General features: G+C 37.0%; 2 long non-coding RNA genes across 2 annotated transcripts in view; one reads left to right on the top strand and one right to left on the bottom strand.

The window, feature by feature from the left end:
* LOC134737860 (uncharacterized) overlaps positions 1-19933 on the bottom strand; it is a 609803-nt gene that overhangs the window by 211165 nt on the left and 378705 nt on the right. Inside the window, exon 3 of the long non-coding RNA XR_010123249.1 lies at positions 3300-3360. This is a non-coding gene — a long non-coding RNA (uncharacterized LOC134737860). The remainder of the gene's footprint in view (positions 1-3299; positions 3361-19933) is intronic.
* LOC134737861 (uncharacterized) lies at positions 744-2097 on the top strand. The gene is made up of 3 exons (XR_010123250.1): positions 744-1012; positions 1144-1175; positions 1549-2097. It is a non-coding gene; the product is annotated as an uncharacterized LOC134737861 (long non-coding RNA).

Raw genomic sequence — 19933 nt, 5'->3', positions numbered from 1 at the left:
CTACTCTGCATGTGCTCTATAAAAGGAACAACAAAGTCTGCATGACAGAACATTTGTATACAGCATGATTTACTGAATATTTTAAGCCCACTGCTGAGGCATATTGCTCAGAACATTACTGCTCATTGACAATGCACCTAGTCGCCCCATAGCTCTGATGAAGATTAATGTTATTTTCATACGTGTTAACTCAATATCCATTCTGCTGTAGCTCATGGATCAAGGAGTAATGTTGACTTTCAAGTTGTATTATTTCAGAAAAACATTTATTAAGGTTATAGCTGCCATAGGTAGTGATTCCTCTGATGGATCTGGGAGAGGAAATTGAAAACCTTCTGAAAAGGAATCACCACCCTAAATTACATTAAAAACATTTGTGATTCATGGGAGGTCAAAATAGCAACATTAACAGGAGTTTGGAAGAAGTTATTCCAACCCTTATTAATGAGTTAATTAATAACCCATTATCATTCTGTTTCTACACATCTGCAGTAGAATTATAATTAGACCTAGAATTAGAAGTAGAGACTAAAGATATGACAGAAATGATGTAATCTCATGATAAAACTTTAATGGATGATGAGTTACTTCTTATGGATGAGCAAGGAAAGTGGTTTCTTGAGATGGAAACTACTCGTGGAGAAGATGCTGTGAAAATTGTTGAAATGACAACAAAGGGCTTAGAATATTACATAAAATTAATTGGTAATCAGCAGTTTGAGAGGAATGACTCCATTTTTGAAAGAAGTTCTACTGTGTATGAAATGCTATCAAACAGTTTTACAGGCTACAGATAAGTATTTCTTAAAAGGAATAGTCAATTGAGGTAATAAACTTTACGTTGTCTTATTTTAAAAATGCCACAGCCACCCCAACGCTCGGCAACTACCACCCTGATCAATCAGCAGCCATCAACACTGAGGCAACACCCTCCACCGGCAAAAAGATTATGACTCACTGAAGGCACTGGTGCTCATTAGCGTTTTGTAGCAATAAAGTTTTTTAAATTAAGGTATGCACATTTTTTAGACATAATGCTATTGCAAACTTAATAAACTAAAATATAGTATAAATATGCTTTTATATGCAAGGGAAAACTAAACTTGCATAACTCACTTTATTGTGATATTTGCTTTGTTGCAGTGGTCTGGAACTGAACCCACAATATCTCCAAGGTATGCCCGCACTTATATGTGGAATCTAAAAAAGCTGAACTTGTGAAAATAGAGTAGACTGGTGGTTACCAGGGCTACGTGAGTGGGGGAAATGGGAAGTTGTTGGTCAAAGGATACAAACTTTCAGTTATAAGACCAGTACATTCTGGAGGCTTAATGTACAGTGTGGTGACTATAGTTAATAATATATTGTATACTTGGCATTTGCTAAGAGAGTAGGTCTTGATTGTTCTCATCACACACAAAGGGTAACTACGTGAGATGATGGATATGATAACTAGCTTGCGATGAACACTTCACAATGTATATTTACACTATGTATATCTAATAATCACATTGTACAACTTAAATGTATACAATTTTTATTTGTCAGTCATACTTCAATGAAGCTGGAGAAAAAGATAAAAGGAAAGGGCAAATGCTACAAAAAATAATAAAAGACTGGACCACTAAAAACAGAAACCTGGAATTATCCCAACCAGATGCAGCAGAGGATGGAAGCCAGAACTGGATGGTCAGTGAAATAATTGATTAACAATCTGTGGAACAGCTGCAACAATTCCCTACTTTCAGTGCTGCACGCTCTGATGTTCTCCATCCAGCTAAACTCACAGGAATAGTTTAGGGACTAATAGTGAATCTGCTATTGGATATTCCCAACATAAGTATCCTGAGGAGCTAGGGGGTGTCTCAAATTGAGAAAGCTAATTATCTCATACTCAAAGAGAAAGACAGGCTGATCACATGTTCCCATCCTGTACTTTCACATAAGCTCAAAATTCTATCAGAATTTGAATTTTCTGCTAGGGAAACAGAATATTCACTGGTGATGAATAAAAACATATTCCAGAAAAATATACCACTCTTATAAGAACATTGCACTATAAACAGATGACTAAGATTTTCCATGAAACACTTAAGACAACAGCATAAAAGAAAGACATTGGAACGAAAACAAGACCAAAACTAACTTTCAAAAGAGAGAATACAGGTAGGAAAATACATACATTTTAAAATAATTACAATTAGTGTCCTCAGGAACATATGTAAAACAAGAGCAGGCTGTTATGAAAGTAAAGTTATTGGAGATTAAAAACGGTATTTCATAAAAGATAACAATAATGAATCCAAAGGATAAGTGGTAAGATTGACTCAGCTGAAGACAAAAGGACAGCACTAGAAATCTAGAGATATTTTCAAAAGTCTACTCAAAAACACAGACATGATAGCTTTGAAAGCAGTTAAGAAGCATGGATGATATACACAGGAAATACAATCCAATGCCAATTCAAAAGGAAAGAAAAAAGAAGAAAAAGGGAAAAGCTCTCGCCTGCATGAGTCTAGTCCTATATTTTTTCCTGCTATAAGATAATTAATCACGGAGGTGTACATGTCCTTCAGAGAAAACCCACTTGCCTCTCTCACATATAAATATACCTTCAAGATGTGATCTGATCCCCTGACTTAATCACATTAAGCAACAGTATATTTTCCTAAATCTGGCTTATTTCAAAAATGTAATCTATTCATATTTATTGCCATCACTATTACATTGGTTTTATTTCAGCCATATTAGTGAATTAAACATAGCTGTATATAAAACAGAGACAAAAGACATATAATGATGTAAATATACTAGAAGTTTATGCATCTTGTGCTAATGGTTTGAATGTGTGTTCCCTCCAAAATTCATGTTGAAACTTAATCCTCACTGTAGCGACAGTAAGAGGTGGAGACTTTGGGCAAGTGATTAAGTGATGAGGGCTCTTCCCTTAAGAAAGGATTCATCCCTTATAAAAGAGCCTTTTGAGAGTTTTCCCCTTTCTGTTCTTCCATCTTCCACCATGTGGGGATAGAGCATTCCTCCCTTCTAGAGGATGCAGCAACAAGACACCATCTTAGAAGCAGAGAATGGACCTCCCCAGACACCAGTGTCAGTGCCTTGATCTTGGACTTACCAGCTTCCATAACTGTGAGAAAATAAGTTTCTAGCATTTATAAATTAACTAATTGTGGTATTTTGTTATAGCAGTACAAATGAACTAAGACATTATGTAATAGTCTAGAGTGGTACAGAGTAGCAAGGAGCAGAAGGCTGCTCCATACAATCATTGAAGGACTCACATGAATAGAGGCCACCTTCAGTGAATCAAGTCCAAGTTCATGATAGTCATCTTCACCCATTCTGAGGAAACAAAAAGTATCCAGGAGTTACCATGAGGGAACTTTAGAGATCAGTCCTGGAAATGACACATACCACTATTTCTTATGCCGTCATGGCTAAAAGTCACATGACTACAGCTAATAGCACAAAAAGATAGGCCTAGATTTTGGTTAGATTCTAGCACAGCCATCTAATTTTTCAATGTCTTCATATTTTGTTTCTTTTATTGCTGTTGTTGTTGCTGTTGTTTGCAGTTTTTTGTTTGTTTTGGAGGAGGTTGTTTTAACTTTTAAGTTCAAGGGTACAAGTGCAGGTTTGTTACACAGGTAAACTTGTGTCATGGGGGTTTGATACACAAATTATTTCATCACTCAGGTATTAAGTCTAGTATTCATTAATTGTTTTTCCTGATCCTCTCCCTCCTCCAACTCTCTGCCTTCCAAAAGTCCCCAGGGTGTCTTGTTCCCCTCTATGTGTCCATGTGTTCTCATCATTTAGCTCCCACTTATAAATGAGAACATGTGGTATTTGGTTTTCTGTTCCTGTGTTAGTTTGCTATGGATAATGGCCTCCAGCTCCATCTATGTCCCTGCAAAGGACATGATCTCATTATTTTTTATGGCTGCATAGTATTTCATGTGTATATGTAACACATTTTCTTTGTCCAGTCTATTATTGATGGGCATTTAGGTTGATTCCATGTCTTTTCTATTGTGAGTACTGCTGCAACGAACATATGTGTGCATGTGTCTTTATAATTGAAAAATTTATATTCCTTTGGGTATATATCCAGTAATGGGATTGCTGGGTCAAATGGAATTTCTGTCTTTAGGTCTTTGGGGAATTACCACATTGCCTTCCACAATGGCTGAACTAATTTACACTCCCACCAACAGTGTAAAAGCATTCCTTTGTCTCCACTACCTCACCAGCATCTGTTATTTTTTGACTTTTTAAAACAGCCATTCTGACTGGTGTTAGATGGTATCTCATTGTAGTTTTGATTTGCATTTCTCTAATTATTGGTGAATTTGAGCTTTTTTTCATGATTGCTGGCCATAAATATGTCTTCTTTTGAGAAGTGTCTGTTCATGTCTTTGCCCACTTTTTAATGAGGTTGTTTGTTTTTTTTCTTGTAAATTTGTTTCAGTTCCTTATAGATGCTGGATAGTAGACCTTTGTCAGATGTATAGTTTGCAAAATTTTTCTCCCATTCTGTAGGTTATCTGTTTACTCCATTGACAGTTTCTTCTGTTGTGCAGAAGCTTTTTAGTTTAATTAGATCCCATTTGCCAATTTTTGCTTTGGTGCAATTGCTTTTGGCATCTTCATCATGAAATTTTTGCCTGTGTCTATATCCTTAATGGTATTGCCTAGATTGTCTTCCAGGATTTGTATAGTTTGGGGTTTTACATTTGTCGTTAATCCATCTTGAAACAGACATGCAGACCCAATGGAACAGAATAGAGAACCCAGAAATAAGACCACACACCTACAATTATCTGACCTTCAACAAACCTGACAAAAACGAGCAATGGGGAAAGGATTCCCCATTCAATAAATGGTGCTGGGATAACCGGCTAGCCAAATGCAGGGCACATTTTGTCTCTTTTTTCTTTACTATTACTTATGTTCATCGTATATTATTTGCTTTTTATCTTGTACTACATTCGATATTTCAATTTTATTTATATTCTACTAACGATTATACTCAAATTTATAGCAAACGTGAAAATACAGTTTCATATTATTAAAAAATAATGTGAACATAGAGCCTTTTTTCATTTGTAACAAGATTAACAGACATTTAATTATTTTATCCTCCTCTCAATTTTCTTTTAACTTCTCAATTTTCTAGCTTTAAATTATTATTTAGTAATATCTCTATTGTTAAATCCCTGCCTAAAAATTGAACTTAATTTCATAGCTCATTGTCTATTACTTCTTGTATCTTATTTTTTCACTATCACTCAGTCTTCTGTTTCCTAGAGTACCTTTATAAGTAATTTAATTTTCAATATGACTAGTGGGTGATACATTTCTAGATGGCTATATGTTCAAAAATGTCTATTTTTTTCTCATATAGGTAGGATATTTGTACTGTCTTTGTAATACTAAACCCAAAATTCTTTCTCTGAAATGAGGGTATCAGAGCAGTCATAGAGGCAAAATGCCAGCTGAGAACTGTCCCATCAGACTAGAAAACTCATGGGCTCCCCAGTAGTGGAGACAGCCCCATCTCAATGATACACTGGGAAAATGAGGACCTTTTGAGACATACCTAAGTTTTTTCCTGTGATACATGCTTCGAAGTAACTAAAAAGAAATTCAGGTGCTAATATCAGATATATAATCCAATAATGGGGTTCATATCTTCTTTGTTTGCCTTTAAAATGGAAATAAAAGCTCATTTTTAAAATCATAAACAGCAAAAAGCATAGAGTATATATTAAATAATTATAATACAATAATGACAACCATTCATAATCTTTATTGAGCACCTACGACCTGTCAGATCCCGTAGGAGGGCTTTCACATACACTATTTCTAAGATAACAATTCAGCAAGGTCTGATGATTACTTCTATTTTACATGTGAGAGAGCAGAGTTATTGAGATTCTCTTGCTCGAAGTCACACTACCAAGTGGGATTCTAAACTAGCTCTATCTAACGCAAATTCAATACTTTTTCCTATCGATTACTTGTCTTATTTTAAATCTAAGATATTATTTTAATTTTACCTCTTTCAAAACAGATTTTGACTGCTTTATAAGTATACTGTGCAATGTGCTGATAACATTCTGAGTACTTAAAATGCAGCTCATCTGAATGTATCGGAAATGTAAAATACACAAGGGATTTAAAAGGTAATATTGTAAAAGAATGTAAAATGTCTCATAACTAAATATTATACTGATAACTTGTTGAAATTATAATATTTGTGATATATTGGTATAAATTAAATATATTATTAAAATCATCTTACTAGTTTTACTTTTTTAAATACTGTTACTAGAAAATTTAAAATTATATATATGGCTCACATTGTACTTCTATATGATAATGCTGCTCTATAAAGAGCTAAATTTAAAAAAAAATATGGATTAACTACTGGACAACCTAGTTGGTTAATAGCTGTGGTAATTTCATGATTAATCCATTTATTCATTAATTCTCTTAACAAATATTTATCAAGTACCCATTTGTGGCTAAGCCTTGTTTGAGGTCCTGAAAATAGATCAGGAGAGAAAAGCAAGAAAAAAAAAAAAAAAAAACTCTGACCTTATGGAGTTTACATTCAAGCTGCAAGTTATTTCTGCCAATGGGTTCTTACCATTCCTTTCTCATCTGCTAAAATATGGTCCAACATCATCTTTCCTATGATTCCTGAAATTAAGAGTTCTAAAACTTAAAGTCATGAATTAATTTAGAATAGAACATATAGGCAAAACAGGTACATGAACTAGAAATATGGCCAAAAATATTTGTTTCAAGAATCAGGTATTTGGTCTTATAGTTGCCAGACTGCAGTTACTAAACCTTGTTCTTTCAGTGGTTTAGTAAGCCAGTGGCTTACTTAAAGGGGTGCTGCTGTGCAGTGAAGATCACTGTTTTTTTTTTCAGCAAACAATTACTCTACATCATTTCAGAAATGCCTCAATTTTAAAACCTCTTAGGGTGCTTAATAATTACTTATTAGGTACAGATTATAAAAGAGATTTTCCTTCTGGGCAAACCAGAATAAAGGTTTACAACCCTATGAAAGAATATTTGATGGATTATCTCAAAAGCCTTATATATGGACAGGCTTCCAGGTGTTTCTTTTTCTTCTTTTTGTTTTAACAAATATATTTCAGGCACTGTGCTGGGGCACTTCTTTTCATATGCTATTGCAATTATTCCACTTAACTAATGAGAAAATTGATGGTCCCAGAAATTAAACATAGTACCCTAATTTTACATGATGATAAGCACAGATATAGAATTCAAAACTACATTTGCATGTTTCTTGCATTGTTTAATTTTTTCTTTTCTTTCTAACCCTAACCCTAACCCTTTCTCTGTTTTGAGTATTCCATGTTTGTTTGCTTGGTTTAAGCTAATTCCAAAAGTTTCACATATTCAGGTGGTATAATCTGTTTCACTACTTACTATTCGTTTAACTCCCCTCTTCTTTAATTTCTATACATTTTGACCCTGACAATCTCCTAGTCTGCAGGTTCAAATACATCTAATTACTCTTTTAATCTCCAAACACCTGAAACATTCTTCTACCTTTCATTTTCAGTATCTCTTACAGGCATGACAATGCCCCAAATTATTTCTTTCATTCCAACATTCTTTAAACTACTATTCTAACCTCTCTCTCAGACTCAGGCTTCAAAGGTACCTACTTCTCCTCTTTCTTTGTCTCCCATCTCAGCTTTTTATTATGTAGATCAATTTCACCTCTTTCTTTCTATTTCCCTATTTTTCAGGACAAAGATTCTTCAGGACTTAGGAAAAGTCCAAAAAGATGACCCGGTGATAAAGAATATCTTCTGTCCAAGAAAGGGCATAAAATGAAAAGAGAAGAGGGGGTAAAATTTTAACCACTTGTAATCCAAAACCTTATCTTTCATCTGTCAAGGGACATTAGATAACACCAGGACCACCACGGCTACTTCAGTCCTTTTCCTAAACCATAAATTTGTAATTGGTAATCTAAGACCTGTCAATTAACTATCTGTGTACCTGGATTTTTGTATCAAAGCTCCACTCCCCAGTGAGATATAGTGCTTTTTTATCTTGTGGGTTGGTTGTTTTCAGAATCATAATTAGAGGTTTAATAGCCTATTAGAATAACCAATGGCATATACATCAGAACTCTGCAACTGTGCTCATTTGAATATGCTCCACCCTGGCATTAGTTAGTATTAGTGCCCAGCCGTGCCTCTCAACTAACCTTGCAGTGAGCACTGCCAAACCTAGCCACTATTGCATTCAACAAATGTACCTCCATCAGTGCAGTGGCAAGATCATGGCTCACTGCAGCCTCAAATTGCCAGACTGGCCTCAAGTGATCCTCCCACCTTGGCCTCCCAAATTGCTGGAATTACAGGAATGAGTCACAATGCTGGCCCTTTCACTTTCTTTTCTAAGACTCTTTTTCATTAGGACAAATTCACACCTCACTTTTTCTTTTCTGCTCTAAGCTATATCACTTGAAATAAAAAATGGTAAGTAATTTGTCGAAATATTGTCAGCTTTTTCATACAATGATTCAAACAACTTCTATGATAAATGGGACTATGAATAGCAGAAAGTTAAAAGAAAAAAAAAACCTAAATTAGAGATCTATGGATAATTCCCCAATTAAATCAACTGCTTTGCAATATCCTTCACTTAACTTTCTAAAATAGGTGCCAGTAATGAATCCCAATTGAGCTTCATTTTTTTATTTTGACTATATCCATGTAGCTATGTGATAAATGTCTGTATTAGTCTGTTCTCACACTGCTAATAAAGACATATCCGAGACTGAGTAACTTATAAAGAAAAGAGATTTAATTGACTCACAGGTCTGCATGGCTGGGGAGGCCTCAGAAAACTTACAATCATGGTGGAAGAGGAAGCAAACACATCCTTTTTCACATGGCGGCACAAAGATAAGTGCCGAGAAAAAGACCCTTATAAAACCATCAGATCTCCTGAGAACAGCAGCACAGGGTAACTACCTCCCACCGGGTCCCTCCCACAATATGTGGGGATTATGAAAACTACAATTCAAGATGAGATTTGGGTGAGGATACAGCCAAACTCTATCATTCCACCCCTGGCCTCTCCCAAATCTCATATCCCCACATTTCAAAACACCATCATACTCTTCCAACAGTCCCCCAATGTCTTAACTCATTTCAGCATTAACTCAGAAGTTCAAGTCCAAAGTCTCATCTGAGACAAGGCAAGTCCCTTTTGTCTATGAGCCTGTAAAATCAAAAGCAAGTTAGTTACTTCTTAGATATAATGGGGGTACAGGCATTGGGTAAATAGACCTCTTCCAAATGTGAGAAACTGGACAAAATGAAGGGGCTGCAGGCCCCATGCAAGTCCAAAATCCAATAGGATAGTCATTAAATCTCAAAGTTCCAAAATAGTATTTTTTTAACACCATGCCCCAAATCCAGGTCATGCTGATGCAAAAGGTGGGCTCCCATGGCCTTGGGCAGCTCCACCCCATGGCTTTGCAGGGTACAGCTGCCCTCCTGGCTGCTTTCATGGGCTAACATTGAGTGTCTGTGGCTTTTCCAGGTGCTCGGTGCAAGCTGTCAGTGGATCCACCATTCCGGGGTCTGGAAGATGGTAGCCCTCTTCTCACAGCTCCATTAGGCAGTGCTCCAGTGGAGACTCTGTGTGGAGGCTCCCACCCCACATTTGCTTTCCACACTGCCCTAACAGAGGTCTCCATGAGGGCTCCACACCTGCAGCAAATTTTTGCCTGGACATCCAGGCAGTTCCATGCATCCTCTGAAATCTAGGCAGAGATTCCCAAACCTCAATTCTTGATTTCTGTGCACTTACAGGGCCAACACCCTTGTAAGCCACCAAGGCTTGGGGCTTGCACCCTCTGAAGCAATGACCCAAGCTCTACGTTGGTTCCTTTTAGCCACAGCCAGGATGCAGGGCCCCAAGTCCCAAGAATGCACAAAGAAGCAACGCCCTGGGCCCAGCCCAGGAAACCACTTTTTCCTCCTAGGCTTCCTGGCTTGTGATGCAAAGGGCTGCTGTGAAGACCTCTGACATGTCCTGGAACATTTTTCCCTTTGTCTTGGCTATTAACATTTGGCTCCTCCTTACTTATGCAAATTTCTGTAGTCACCTTCAATTTCTCCTCAGAAAATGGATTTTTCTTTTCTATTGCATCATCAGGCTGTAATTTTTCTGAACTTTTATGCTCTGATTCCCTTTTAAAGATAAGTTTCAATTCCAAATGATATATTTGTGAATACAGAAAACAGAACATTTTTAACAGTACCCAGGTCACCTCTTGAACACTTTGCTGCTTAGAAATTTCTTCTGCCAGATGCCCTAAATTATCTCTATTAAGTCCAAAGTTCCACAAATCTCTAGGGCAGGGGCAAAATGCTGCCAGTCTCTTTTCTAAACCATACCAAGAGTCACCTTTGCCCCAGTTCCCAATAAGTTCCTGATCTCCACCTGAGATCATGTCAACCTCGAATTTATTGTCCAAATCACTATCAGCATTTTGGTCAAAGCCATTCAACAAGTCTCTAGGCAATTCCAAACTTTCCCACATCTTCCTGTCTTCTGAGCCCTCCAAGTCTCTAGGAAGTTCCAAACTTTCCCATATTTTTCTATCCTCTTCTGAGCCCTCCAAAGTATTCCAAGTTCTGCCTGTTACCCAGTTCCAAAGTTGCTTCCACATTTTCCGGTATCTTTACAGCAGCACCCCACTCTGCCGGTACCAATTTAATGTGTTAGTTTGTTCTCACACTTCTAATAAAATCATACCCAAAACTGAGTAATTTATAAAGAAAATAATTTTAATTGACTCACAGTTCCACATGCCTGGGAGGAGGTAGGGCTCAGGAAACTTACAATCATGGCAGAAAGGAAAGCAAACATATCCTTCTTCACATGGTGGCAGGAAGGATGAGAACCAAGATAAAGGATAAAAAGCCTCTTATAAAACCATCAGATCTCATGAGAAATGAGAAATCACTCACTATCATGAGAACAGCAGCCTGAGGGTAACTACTCCCATGATTCATTTACCTCCCCACTGAGTTCCTCCCACAACATGTGGGGATTATGGGAACTAAAATTAAAGATGAGATTTGGGTGGGGATATAGCCAAACAATATCAATGTCCAAAAGACTAGAAAGGATAGGAAATGAGAAAGTAATCTATAATCTAGATGGTAATTATTTATTTCCTGTCTTTTCATATCTATATTTTGTTAATCAAATCCATCTAGCTCCTATGCCCAAACTACTATTAATTGCATATGTATTACATAAATTAATTTGAGCAAAATATCAAAATAATTGCTAGTTTTGTAATACAGAGTACTCGTTCTAAAATCTTGAAAAAAATTAATTCTTGTCCTGTTGCAGTGGCTCATGCCTGTAATTCCAGCACTTTGGAAGGCCGAGGTGGGCAGATCACTTGAGGTCAGGAGTTCGAGACCAGCCTGGCCAACATGGTGAAACCCCATCTTTACTAAAAATACAAAAATAGCTGGATGTGGTAGTGGGTGCCTGTAATCCCAGCTCCTAGGAGGCTGAGGCAGGAGAATCACTTGAACCTGGGAGGTGGAGGTTGCAGTGAGTCAAGACTGCACCACCGCACTCCAGCCTGGGTAAAAGAGTGAGATCCAGCCTCAAAAAAAAAAAGTAATTCTTACTGTTTTCCTCTTTCTCATAATCCTCCATCATCTCCATTTACATTTTGGCATTTGTGAACATTTCGTTTCCACTGAGACAACTGAGTTGATGTTACTACATTTAGATGGATAGTTGTCAATGCTGTTTTGCAACAAAATAAATAAGAATTACTGATGTGTAATCTAGGATATACTACCATATACATGTACACACATACGAAAGGCAAAAAGAAAAAAAGAAGGTAGAAAAAGAAAGAACTACTGAAAAATATATGGCTTTTTTCATTGTTCCTTATTTTTGTAAAGTCATTCCCAGACAGAAAATACAAAATCCAGAGCTCAAGCCTTGCATGCAGAATCAGCAACCAATTGCAACCCTAGGATTCAGATCACTAGGCATCCTGTCACCAGCCACCTGCCTGAGCTGTGAAGGCCCCGGCAGGTTGTTTCCTCACTGTGGATGAGCCAGGATTTATGTGACCTTCACAAAATCAGACAAGGAGCTTACATGTCAGATAAAATGTCTAATCAAACTAACACAATGTTCAATAGACCAAAAAAATGTCCACAGACTATTAACCAACTAGAGACATTACCTTTATTGTCTCTTCTCAATTGTATCTCTCTCATTTAATGTCCACAATGCTTTTAAATAAGGCTCTAATATATAACTCTCCCTTGCAAAACACACACATAAATGCACACCATTATCTGTTGTCTCTATTTACACAACTTGTTGGAAGACAGAAATGCCCTTTTCTAAGTCATTTGTTAAAATATATGGGTAAAAATAACAGATTATCTCATTTTTTTATTCAGTCAGGGAGTGAGTGAATATTTATTGAGTTCTGACTTTGTACAAGGTCTATGTTAAATAAATTAAGTACGTATGGAATAAGCTGTTGAATAAAAAGCATGACTTCCACTTTCTAAGATATTAAAATCAAATTAATACAAAAACAGAATCAAATCAAGCCCACTGATATGTTAAAAAATACAGATAAACAAAAAGGAGAAAAGTCAGCCATGAAGTTACCACCCAAGCAAATCATTATTAATAGTATAGTAATTATCTTTCTATTTGCCTAACCCTCTGTGGTTCTGCTAGTGCCTTGCATGTATGTTCAATCATCTATTCTCACTGAGAAATATATTGTGAGAATCTTTCTGTATCAATAGCATAAATCTCCATATTTTTCCTAATAGCTTTGTAGCAAGCAATTTGATGAATGCCCTGGAATTTATTTAAACAATCACTTTAGTGAACATGTAGGTGTCTCCAAGCTTCTGAAACAATACATAACACTAACATAAAAAATTACACACAGCTTTATACATTTGCGCAACAATATCATTAACATAAATTTTTATCAGTCATGCATATTTTTAAACATTTACAAAGCTTTTAATCAATACATAATGTATATGCAGAAATGTAAATATATCAAAGCGTATCGCTTGATTAATTTTCAGAGAGTAAACTCATGAATAGCATTCATTTCAAGAAACAGAATTTACCTATGATGCAATTCCCCCTAGAGCCCCTACCAGTCTTCATTTCCCCAGAAGGCAACGATTATATTGACATTATATTGATCAGAAAAAAATATTTATATAAATTAAATGAGAGTAGGTTTTCTTGTACTCAGCTCCTCTGCAAAATATATCTATATTGTAGTGCTTATTTGCATATTGACCATTCTCAATATTATACATTTTTTTAAATTTTGTGACATATCAAAATTTACTTACCCAATACATTTGGTAAACATTTAATGTAGTGAAGAGTGGAGAATCTTCCAGTATGGGCTATTATGAATGGTGCTGCTGTGAACATTCTTGCACATGTCTTTTGTGAACATATATGCATGCATTTCTGATGGTAATATGTGGAATGTTTGGGTGATAGGGTATATACAGTCAGCTTTGGTAGATTCAGCCTAACACAGTTTTCTATTGCTTTGTAACAAATTATCCCAAAATTGGTGGTTTAAAACAACAATATAAAACAGAAAAAGTCACATTCCTGAGCCCTACAGGCAGGAAAAGTTAGGACAGGAGCCATCAAGGGACCATTTTTCTTTCATTCTGGAGGTAACTGTGACGCCATCAGGGCAAGACTGACAACCAGAAGAGCCACAAGCTTAATGACCATGCTGATATTCATCCATATGAATGTTCCCCCATCTACCCCATTAAGTTTTTGTTCATTTATTTAACAAGGATTTGAAGAGGCTTTCAGTATTACCAGCTAACAGAAAAACCTATTGGTGCACACCAAAAAAATAGGACAATGGTGAGAATTTTTACTTTTCTTTTTACGGCAGCAAGTGGTTCACCAAGATCGAGGACCAAGGGTAAAAGTGAGGCATGAGGCTGGCACACAGCCTTTTCTCGGGTAACAGAGTGGCGGCAGCTGTCCAAGGTGCTTTGAAAACTTCACGTGTATGGAAATGGCAGCCATTTTTCTAGCTGTCATGTTTGAAAAGAAACACAAATGGTTATGCTTCTTCCTGTCTGTCTTTATGGTTGCATAGTTCAGACAAGCCTCAATCCTGTTTTAAATCTTAGACTTAAAAAAAAAGCCTCTTGTCACTTTGGATCATGAAACAGTAAATTAATGTAACATTTGCAAAAGTGGCCCCAAGGACACAGATAGTGTTGAAAATCCTTGAAAATAAGATGAATGACCAATTCTCATTATTCATTTGGCTCCCACTGAAGACTAATAGGTAAGTAATTCTCCATACATCACATTACCCAAGGTACAAAGCATATAATATGTTAGTAATCTATTGACTAAAATGTTATTTCCACAACAACTTTTCCTCTAAGTTTGAGGAATGAACATGCATTAAAAGTAAGAGAACCATATTTTTTCACTATATGTTGCTATAATTTAGGATTAATATTGCCTAAATGCAAGAAGAAGAAAGATATATGCTTCTTTAAAGAAAGATAAATTGGGTCACATGTACATTTTCTTTTTTTTTTTTTTAACATTTATTTATTTATTTTTAAGATGACATACATTGTTTTAATGGAGTATATAAGAGTATCTTGTGCCTGATTATAAGCTAGGTAAGCCTGAGACCAAAGAAATAAAATTGCTGCTCCCCACCCTTTTATTATACTTCTAGATCTAACTCTTAGAATTTTTAAAATTTTTTTAATTTTTTATTTATTAATTTTTTTATTTTTATTTTTTATTATTATTATACTTTAAATTTTAGGGTACATGTGCACAATGTGCAGGCTAGTTACATATGTATACATGTGTCATGCTGGTGTGTTGCATCCATCCCTCCCCGCTCCCCCCACCCCACAACAGTCCCCAGAGTGTGATGTTCCCCTTCCTGTGTCCATGTGTTCTCATTGTTCAATTCCCATCTATGAGTGAGAACATGCGGTGTTTGTTTTTTTGTCCTTGCGATAGTTTACTGAGAATGATGATTTCCAATTTCATCCATGTCCCTACAAAGGACACGAACTCATCATTTTTTATGGCTGCATAGTATTCCATGGTGTATATGTGCCACATTTTCTTAATCCAGTCTATCATTGTTGGACATTTGGGTTGGTTCCAAGTCTTTGCTATTGTGAATAGTGCCGCTATAAACATGCATGTGCATGTGTCTTTATAGCAGCAAGATTTATAATCCTTTGGGTATATACCCAGTAATGGGATGGCTGGGTCAAATGGTATTTCTAGTTCTAGATCCCTGAGGAATTGTCACACTGACTTCCACAATGGTTGAACTAGTTTACAGTCCCACCAACAGTGTAAAAGTGTTCCTATTTCTCCACATCCTCTCCAGCACCTGTTGTTTCCTGACTTTTTAATGATTGCCATTCTAACTGGTGTGAGATGGTATCTCATTGTGGTTTTGATGTGCATTTCTCTGATGGCCAGTGATGATGAGCATTTTTTCATGTGTCTTTTGGCTGCATAAATATCTTCTTTTGAGAAGTATCTGTTCATATCCTTCGCCCACTTTTTGATGGGGTTGTTTGTTTTCCTCTTGTAAATTTGTTTGAGATCATTGTAGATTCTGGATATTAGCCCTTTGTCAGATGAGTAGGTTGCGAAAATTTTCTCCCATTTTGTAGGTTGCCTGTTCACTCTGATGGTAGTTTCTTTTGCTGTGCAGAAGCTCTTTAGTTTAATGAGATCCCATTTGTCAATTTTGGCTTTTGTTGCCATTGCTTTTGGTGTTTTAGACATGAGGTCCTTGCCCATGCCTATGTCCTGAATGGTAATGCCTAGGTTTTCTTCTAGGGTTTTTATGGTTTTAGGTCTAACGTTTAAGTCTTTAATCCATCTTGAATAGATTTTTGTATAAGGTGTAAGGAAGGGATCCAGTTTCAGCTTTCTATATATGGCCAGCCAGTTTTCCCAGCACCATTTATTAAATAGGGAATCCTTTCCCCATTGCTTGTTTTTCTCAGGTTTGTCAAAGATCAGATAGTTGTAGATATGTGGCGTTATTTCTGAGGGCTCTGTTCTGTTCCATTGATCTATATCTCTGTTTTGGTACCACTACCATGCTGTTTTGGTTACTGTAGACTTGTAGTATAGTTTGAAGTCAGGTGGTGTGATGCCTCCAGCTTTGTTCTTTTGGCTTAGGATTGACTTGGCGATGCGGGCTCTTTTTTGGTCCATATGAACTTTAAGGTAGTTTTTTCCAATTCTGTGAAGAAAGTCATTGGTAGCTTGATGAGGATGGCATTGAATCTATAAATTACCTTGGGCAGTATGGCCATTTTCACGATATTGATTCTTCCTACCCATGAGCATGGAATGTCCTTCCATTTGTTTGTATCCTCTTTTATTTCATTGAGCAGTGGTTTGTAGTTCTCCTTGAAGAGGCCCTTTACATCCCTTGTAAGTTGGATTCCTAAGTATTTTATTCTCTTTGAAGCAATTGTGAATGTGAGTTCACTCATGATTTGGCTCTCTTTTGTCTGTTATTGGTATATAAGAATGCTTGTGATTTTTGTACATTGATTTTGTATCCTGAGACTTTGCTGAAGTTGCTTATCAGCTTAAGGAGATTTTGGGCTGACACAACGGGGTTTTCTAGATATACAATCGTGTCGTCTGCAAACAGGGACAATTTGACTTTGTCTTTTCCTAATTGAATACCCTTGGTCACATGTACATTTTCTTTACAAAACAATATTTAGCATATTTGAGGTAAAATTAATATTATTCCAATCAGGTTAGGTTTGAAATACATTTAAACGGTGAGAAATTAGTGACAAATCTTGGATGTAAAATTTGTTGACGAGGTAACAGTGTCTGGAGGTTTCTGGAAAATAAAGAAAATAAATATTTTTTAAAACAAAGCCCTAGGATGAAGGACCTCCAGGAGTCGCAGTGAGGTTGGGCAAATGTGTCATTCAAATGCCCTCACTGAAGCTTGCTTAATGCCTACCGTGCTTCTATGCTTCCACGAAGAAGTGTAACAGCATGCAGAAGAAGAGGAAGCTCAGAATGACAGAGTGAAAAACTTCAATCAGCTACCGTTCCTCTCCTAAATATTCTCTCTCTAGTGCTAAACCTCAGAGAGTCTGCTAATATAGGAGCGAGAACAATTATTAGGCAATAAATTCTGGAAAGATAGTCTCTGATGGATTGCATCATTGTTCCCAACTATGCTGCCCTTTCCCTGTATTCAGATTACACAGCCTTATCCTTTGTCATGTCAGGTTGCAGTGCCTCTCAGACGGTGGACCAAACTTCCCCATCCATTTGATATAGGATTGACCAGGTGACTGTCCATCTCTAAGAGGCTTTAACATAATTGAGTATATCAACTTGATCTCTTTTACCAAGATTCATCAGGAGAAAACAAATACCAAGATCAAGATAATTAGAAATAAAATGTTTGTTATTATAAGGGACTAAGATGGGAGCAGGATGATTGTTAACCAAAGTTGACTAATAGACAGTCTAATCATTCTTTTATTTAAAAAATACCCCATGAGTGCTTACTCTATAATTTTACTACATTACACATTGGGAATCTAAAAACAAACATTGTTTCATTCCTATTTTCACAGAGCTTAAAATTCTCTTCTAACTCCCCTCTGTCCTTTCCACATGCCCTGACTACCTCAAAAGTTCATCCCTGAACTAACCCACTAACTTGATCAAATCTGTGTATGGTGCTATTTTACCTCCTCTGCCTTCATGCTTGTCCAACTTCAAAACATAAACAAATAAGGCAGATAACTCTTCAAAAACATTCCCTCAGCCAGAGATAACTGTGATACGCAGAAGGCCATAATGTTCTTTGGGACATCTGCCCCCTGGTGTTACCCCTCTGATTTTGTTATATTACATGGCAAAAGGGATTTTTCAGATGTCATTCAGGTTAATTAATAGGCCTTAAATTAGGGAAATTATCTAGGCTCATTCAATAACAAGATTCCTTTAAGAGCAGAGCATTTTCTCTGGCTGGTAGCAGAAGTAGGAGTCAGAGATTGAAGCACAAGGGAGACTCAAACTGGCTTGAAGACAGAGGGGACATGTGGCAAGGACCAGAGAGTAGTCTCCAGGATCTAGAAGCAAATCCAGGGCAACAGACAGCAAGAAAATGGAGACCTCAGTCCTTCAGCCAAAAAAAAAAAAAGAATTCCACCTACAACCAGTAAAATCGGAAGCAGATTCTTTCCCAGAGCTTCTACATAAGAGCACGTCCTCCCTGACATCTTTGTTTCAGCCTCCTGAGACCAGGAGCAGATAACCCAGGCAAGCTCACAACACACTTCTCCCCTATAGAACTGTGAAATAATAGATGGGTGCTGCTTCAAGTGCTAAATTTGTGGTAATTTGTTACACAGCAACAGAAAATTAATACAATGATCCAATCTTCTAGGGTTGCCTAGTTTGAGCCAATACTCAGCACCAGCCTTCTCAATAAGCAGAGTAGGTAGGTAAACATCAGTAAAGTCAGCCACCAAATCAGTATGATTTCTAGGGCACTGGAATGGCTGTTCTGACCGTCAAGCTAACTCATGTGTGCACCAGCGCCTGAAATCCCTTGAATTGTGAGCAAAGCCTTTCATTATAAAGGAAAGCTTAAAATGGAAATCTCCTTCAGAAAAGAATTTCTATGACTTAAATTTATTCACAATGCATACCACAGGGAGTCCACACTGATAACAGATGCTCTTCTGAGAGCAAGCTTTGACCAAAGGCCATGCAAAAAATCTGCTGGCCTGGGGCACCTTGTAAGGCCTGGCGGGAGGAGAGACAGAGTAGAGAGGGAAGGAAAATAGCAGAAAAAACAGTGACTCTTTACATTGGTGTCTAATTTTGGCCCTACCTGCTCCCCTGACCCTCAACCAGGCTTAGATTAAATAGGTTTGTAAAGTGAAACCTTCCTGCTTTCCCACGTCTCTATTTCTTTTCATCTCTGAAGCAAATTTTCTAATTTACACATAAAAATTCATCCTTCCAACTTCTTGCTTGCTAACAAAACGAGATTTTGTTCAGGTAAATGACGTGTCCAACCCCAGGCAATAGATGGTGGTTGAGCTAAACTAATCACAACAAACTGATTTAATTCCCTTTTGGTTTTATTTGTACCTAAGGAAGATCATGTGTCTCAGTTCTGGTCAATGAGCCTGTTGGCAAGTGGGGCTTTTTTCAATTGATTTTTTAAATTATTATTTTTTAAATTCTTGTGGGTATATAATAGGTGTATATATTTATAGGGTATATGAGATGTTTTGATGCAGGCATTCAATGTGAAATAAGTACATCATGGAGAATGAGGTATCCATCCCCTCAAACATTCATCCTTCGGGTTACAAGAACTGGAGATCATCGTGTTAAGTGAAATAAGCCAGGCACAGAAAGACAAACAAACACCACATGTTCTCACTTATTTTAGGGATTTAAAAATCAAAATAACTGAACTCATGGACACAAAGAATAGAAGGATGGTTACCAGACGCTAGGAAGGGAATTTGGAACTGGGATGAGTTGAGGATTGGCCAGGAGTGGTGGCTCACGCCTCTAATCCCAGCATTTTGGGAGGCCGAGGTGGGTGGATTACCTGAGGTCAGGCGTTCAAGAACAGCCTGGCCAACATGGCGAAACCTGGTCTCTACTAAAAATACAAAAATTAGCCAGGCATGATGGTGGGCGCCTGTAATCCCAGCTACTGGGGAGACTGAGGCAGGAGAATCACTTG

The sequence above is a fragment of the Pongo pygmaeus genome, chromosome 12, assembly GCF_028885625.2.
Source record: "Pongo pygmaeus isolate AG05252 chromosome 12, NHGRI_mPonPyg2-v2.0_pri, whole genome shotgun sequence".
Taxonomy (NCBI): Eukaryota; Metazoa; Chordata; class Mammalia; order Primates; family Hominidae; genus Pongo; species Pongo pygmaeus.
The sequence above is the reverse complement of the archived record's forward strand: the minus strand, read 5'-3'. Positions and strand labels throughout refer to the sequence as shown.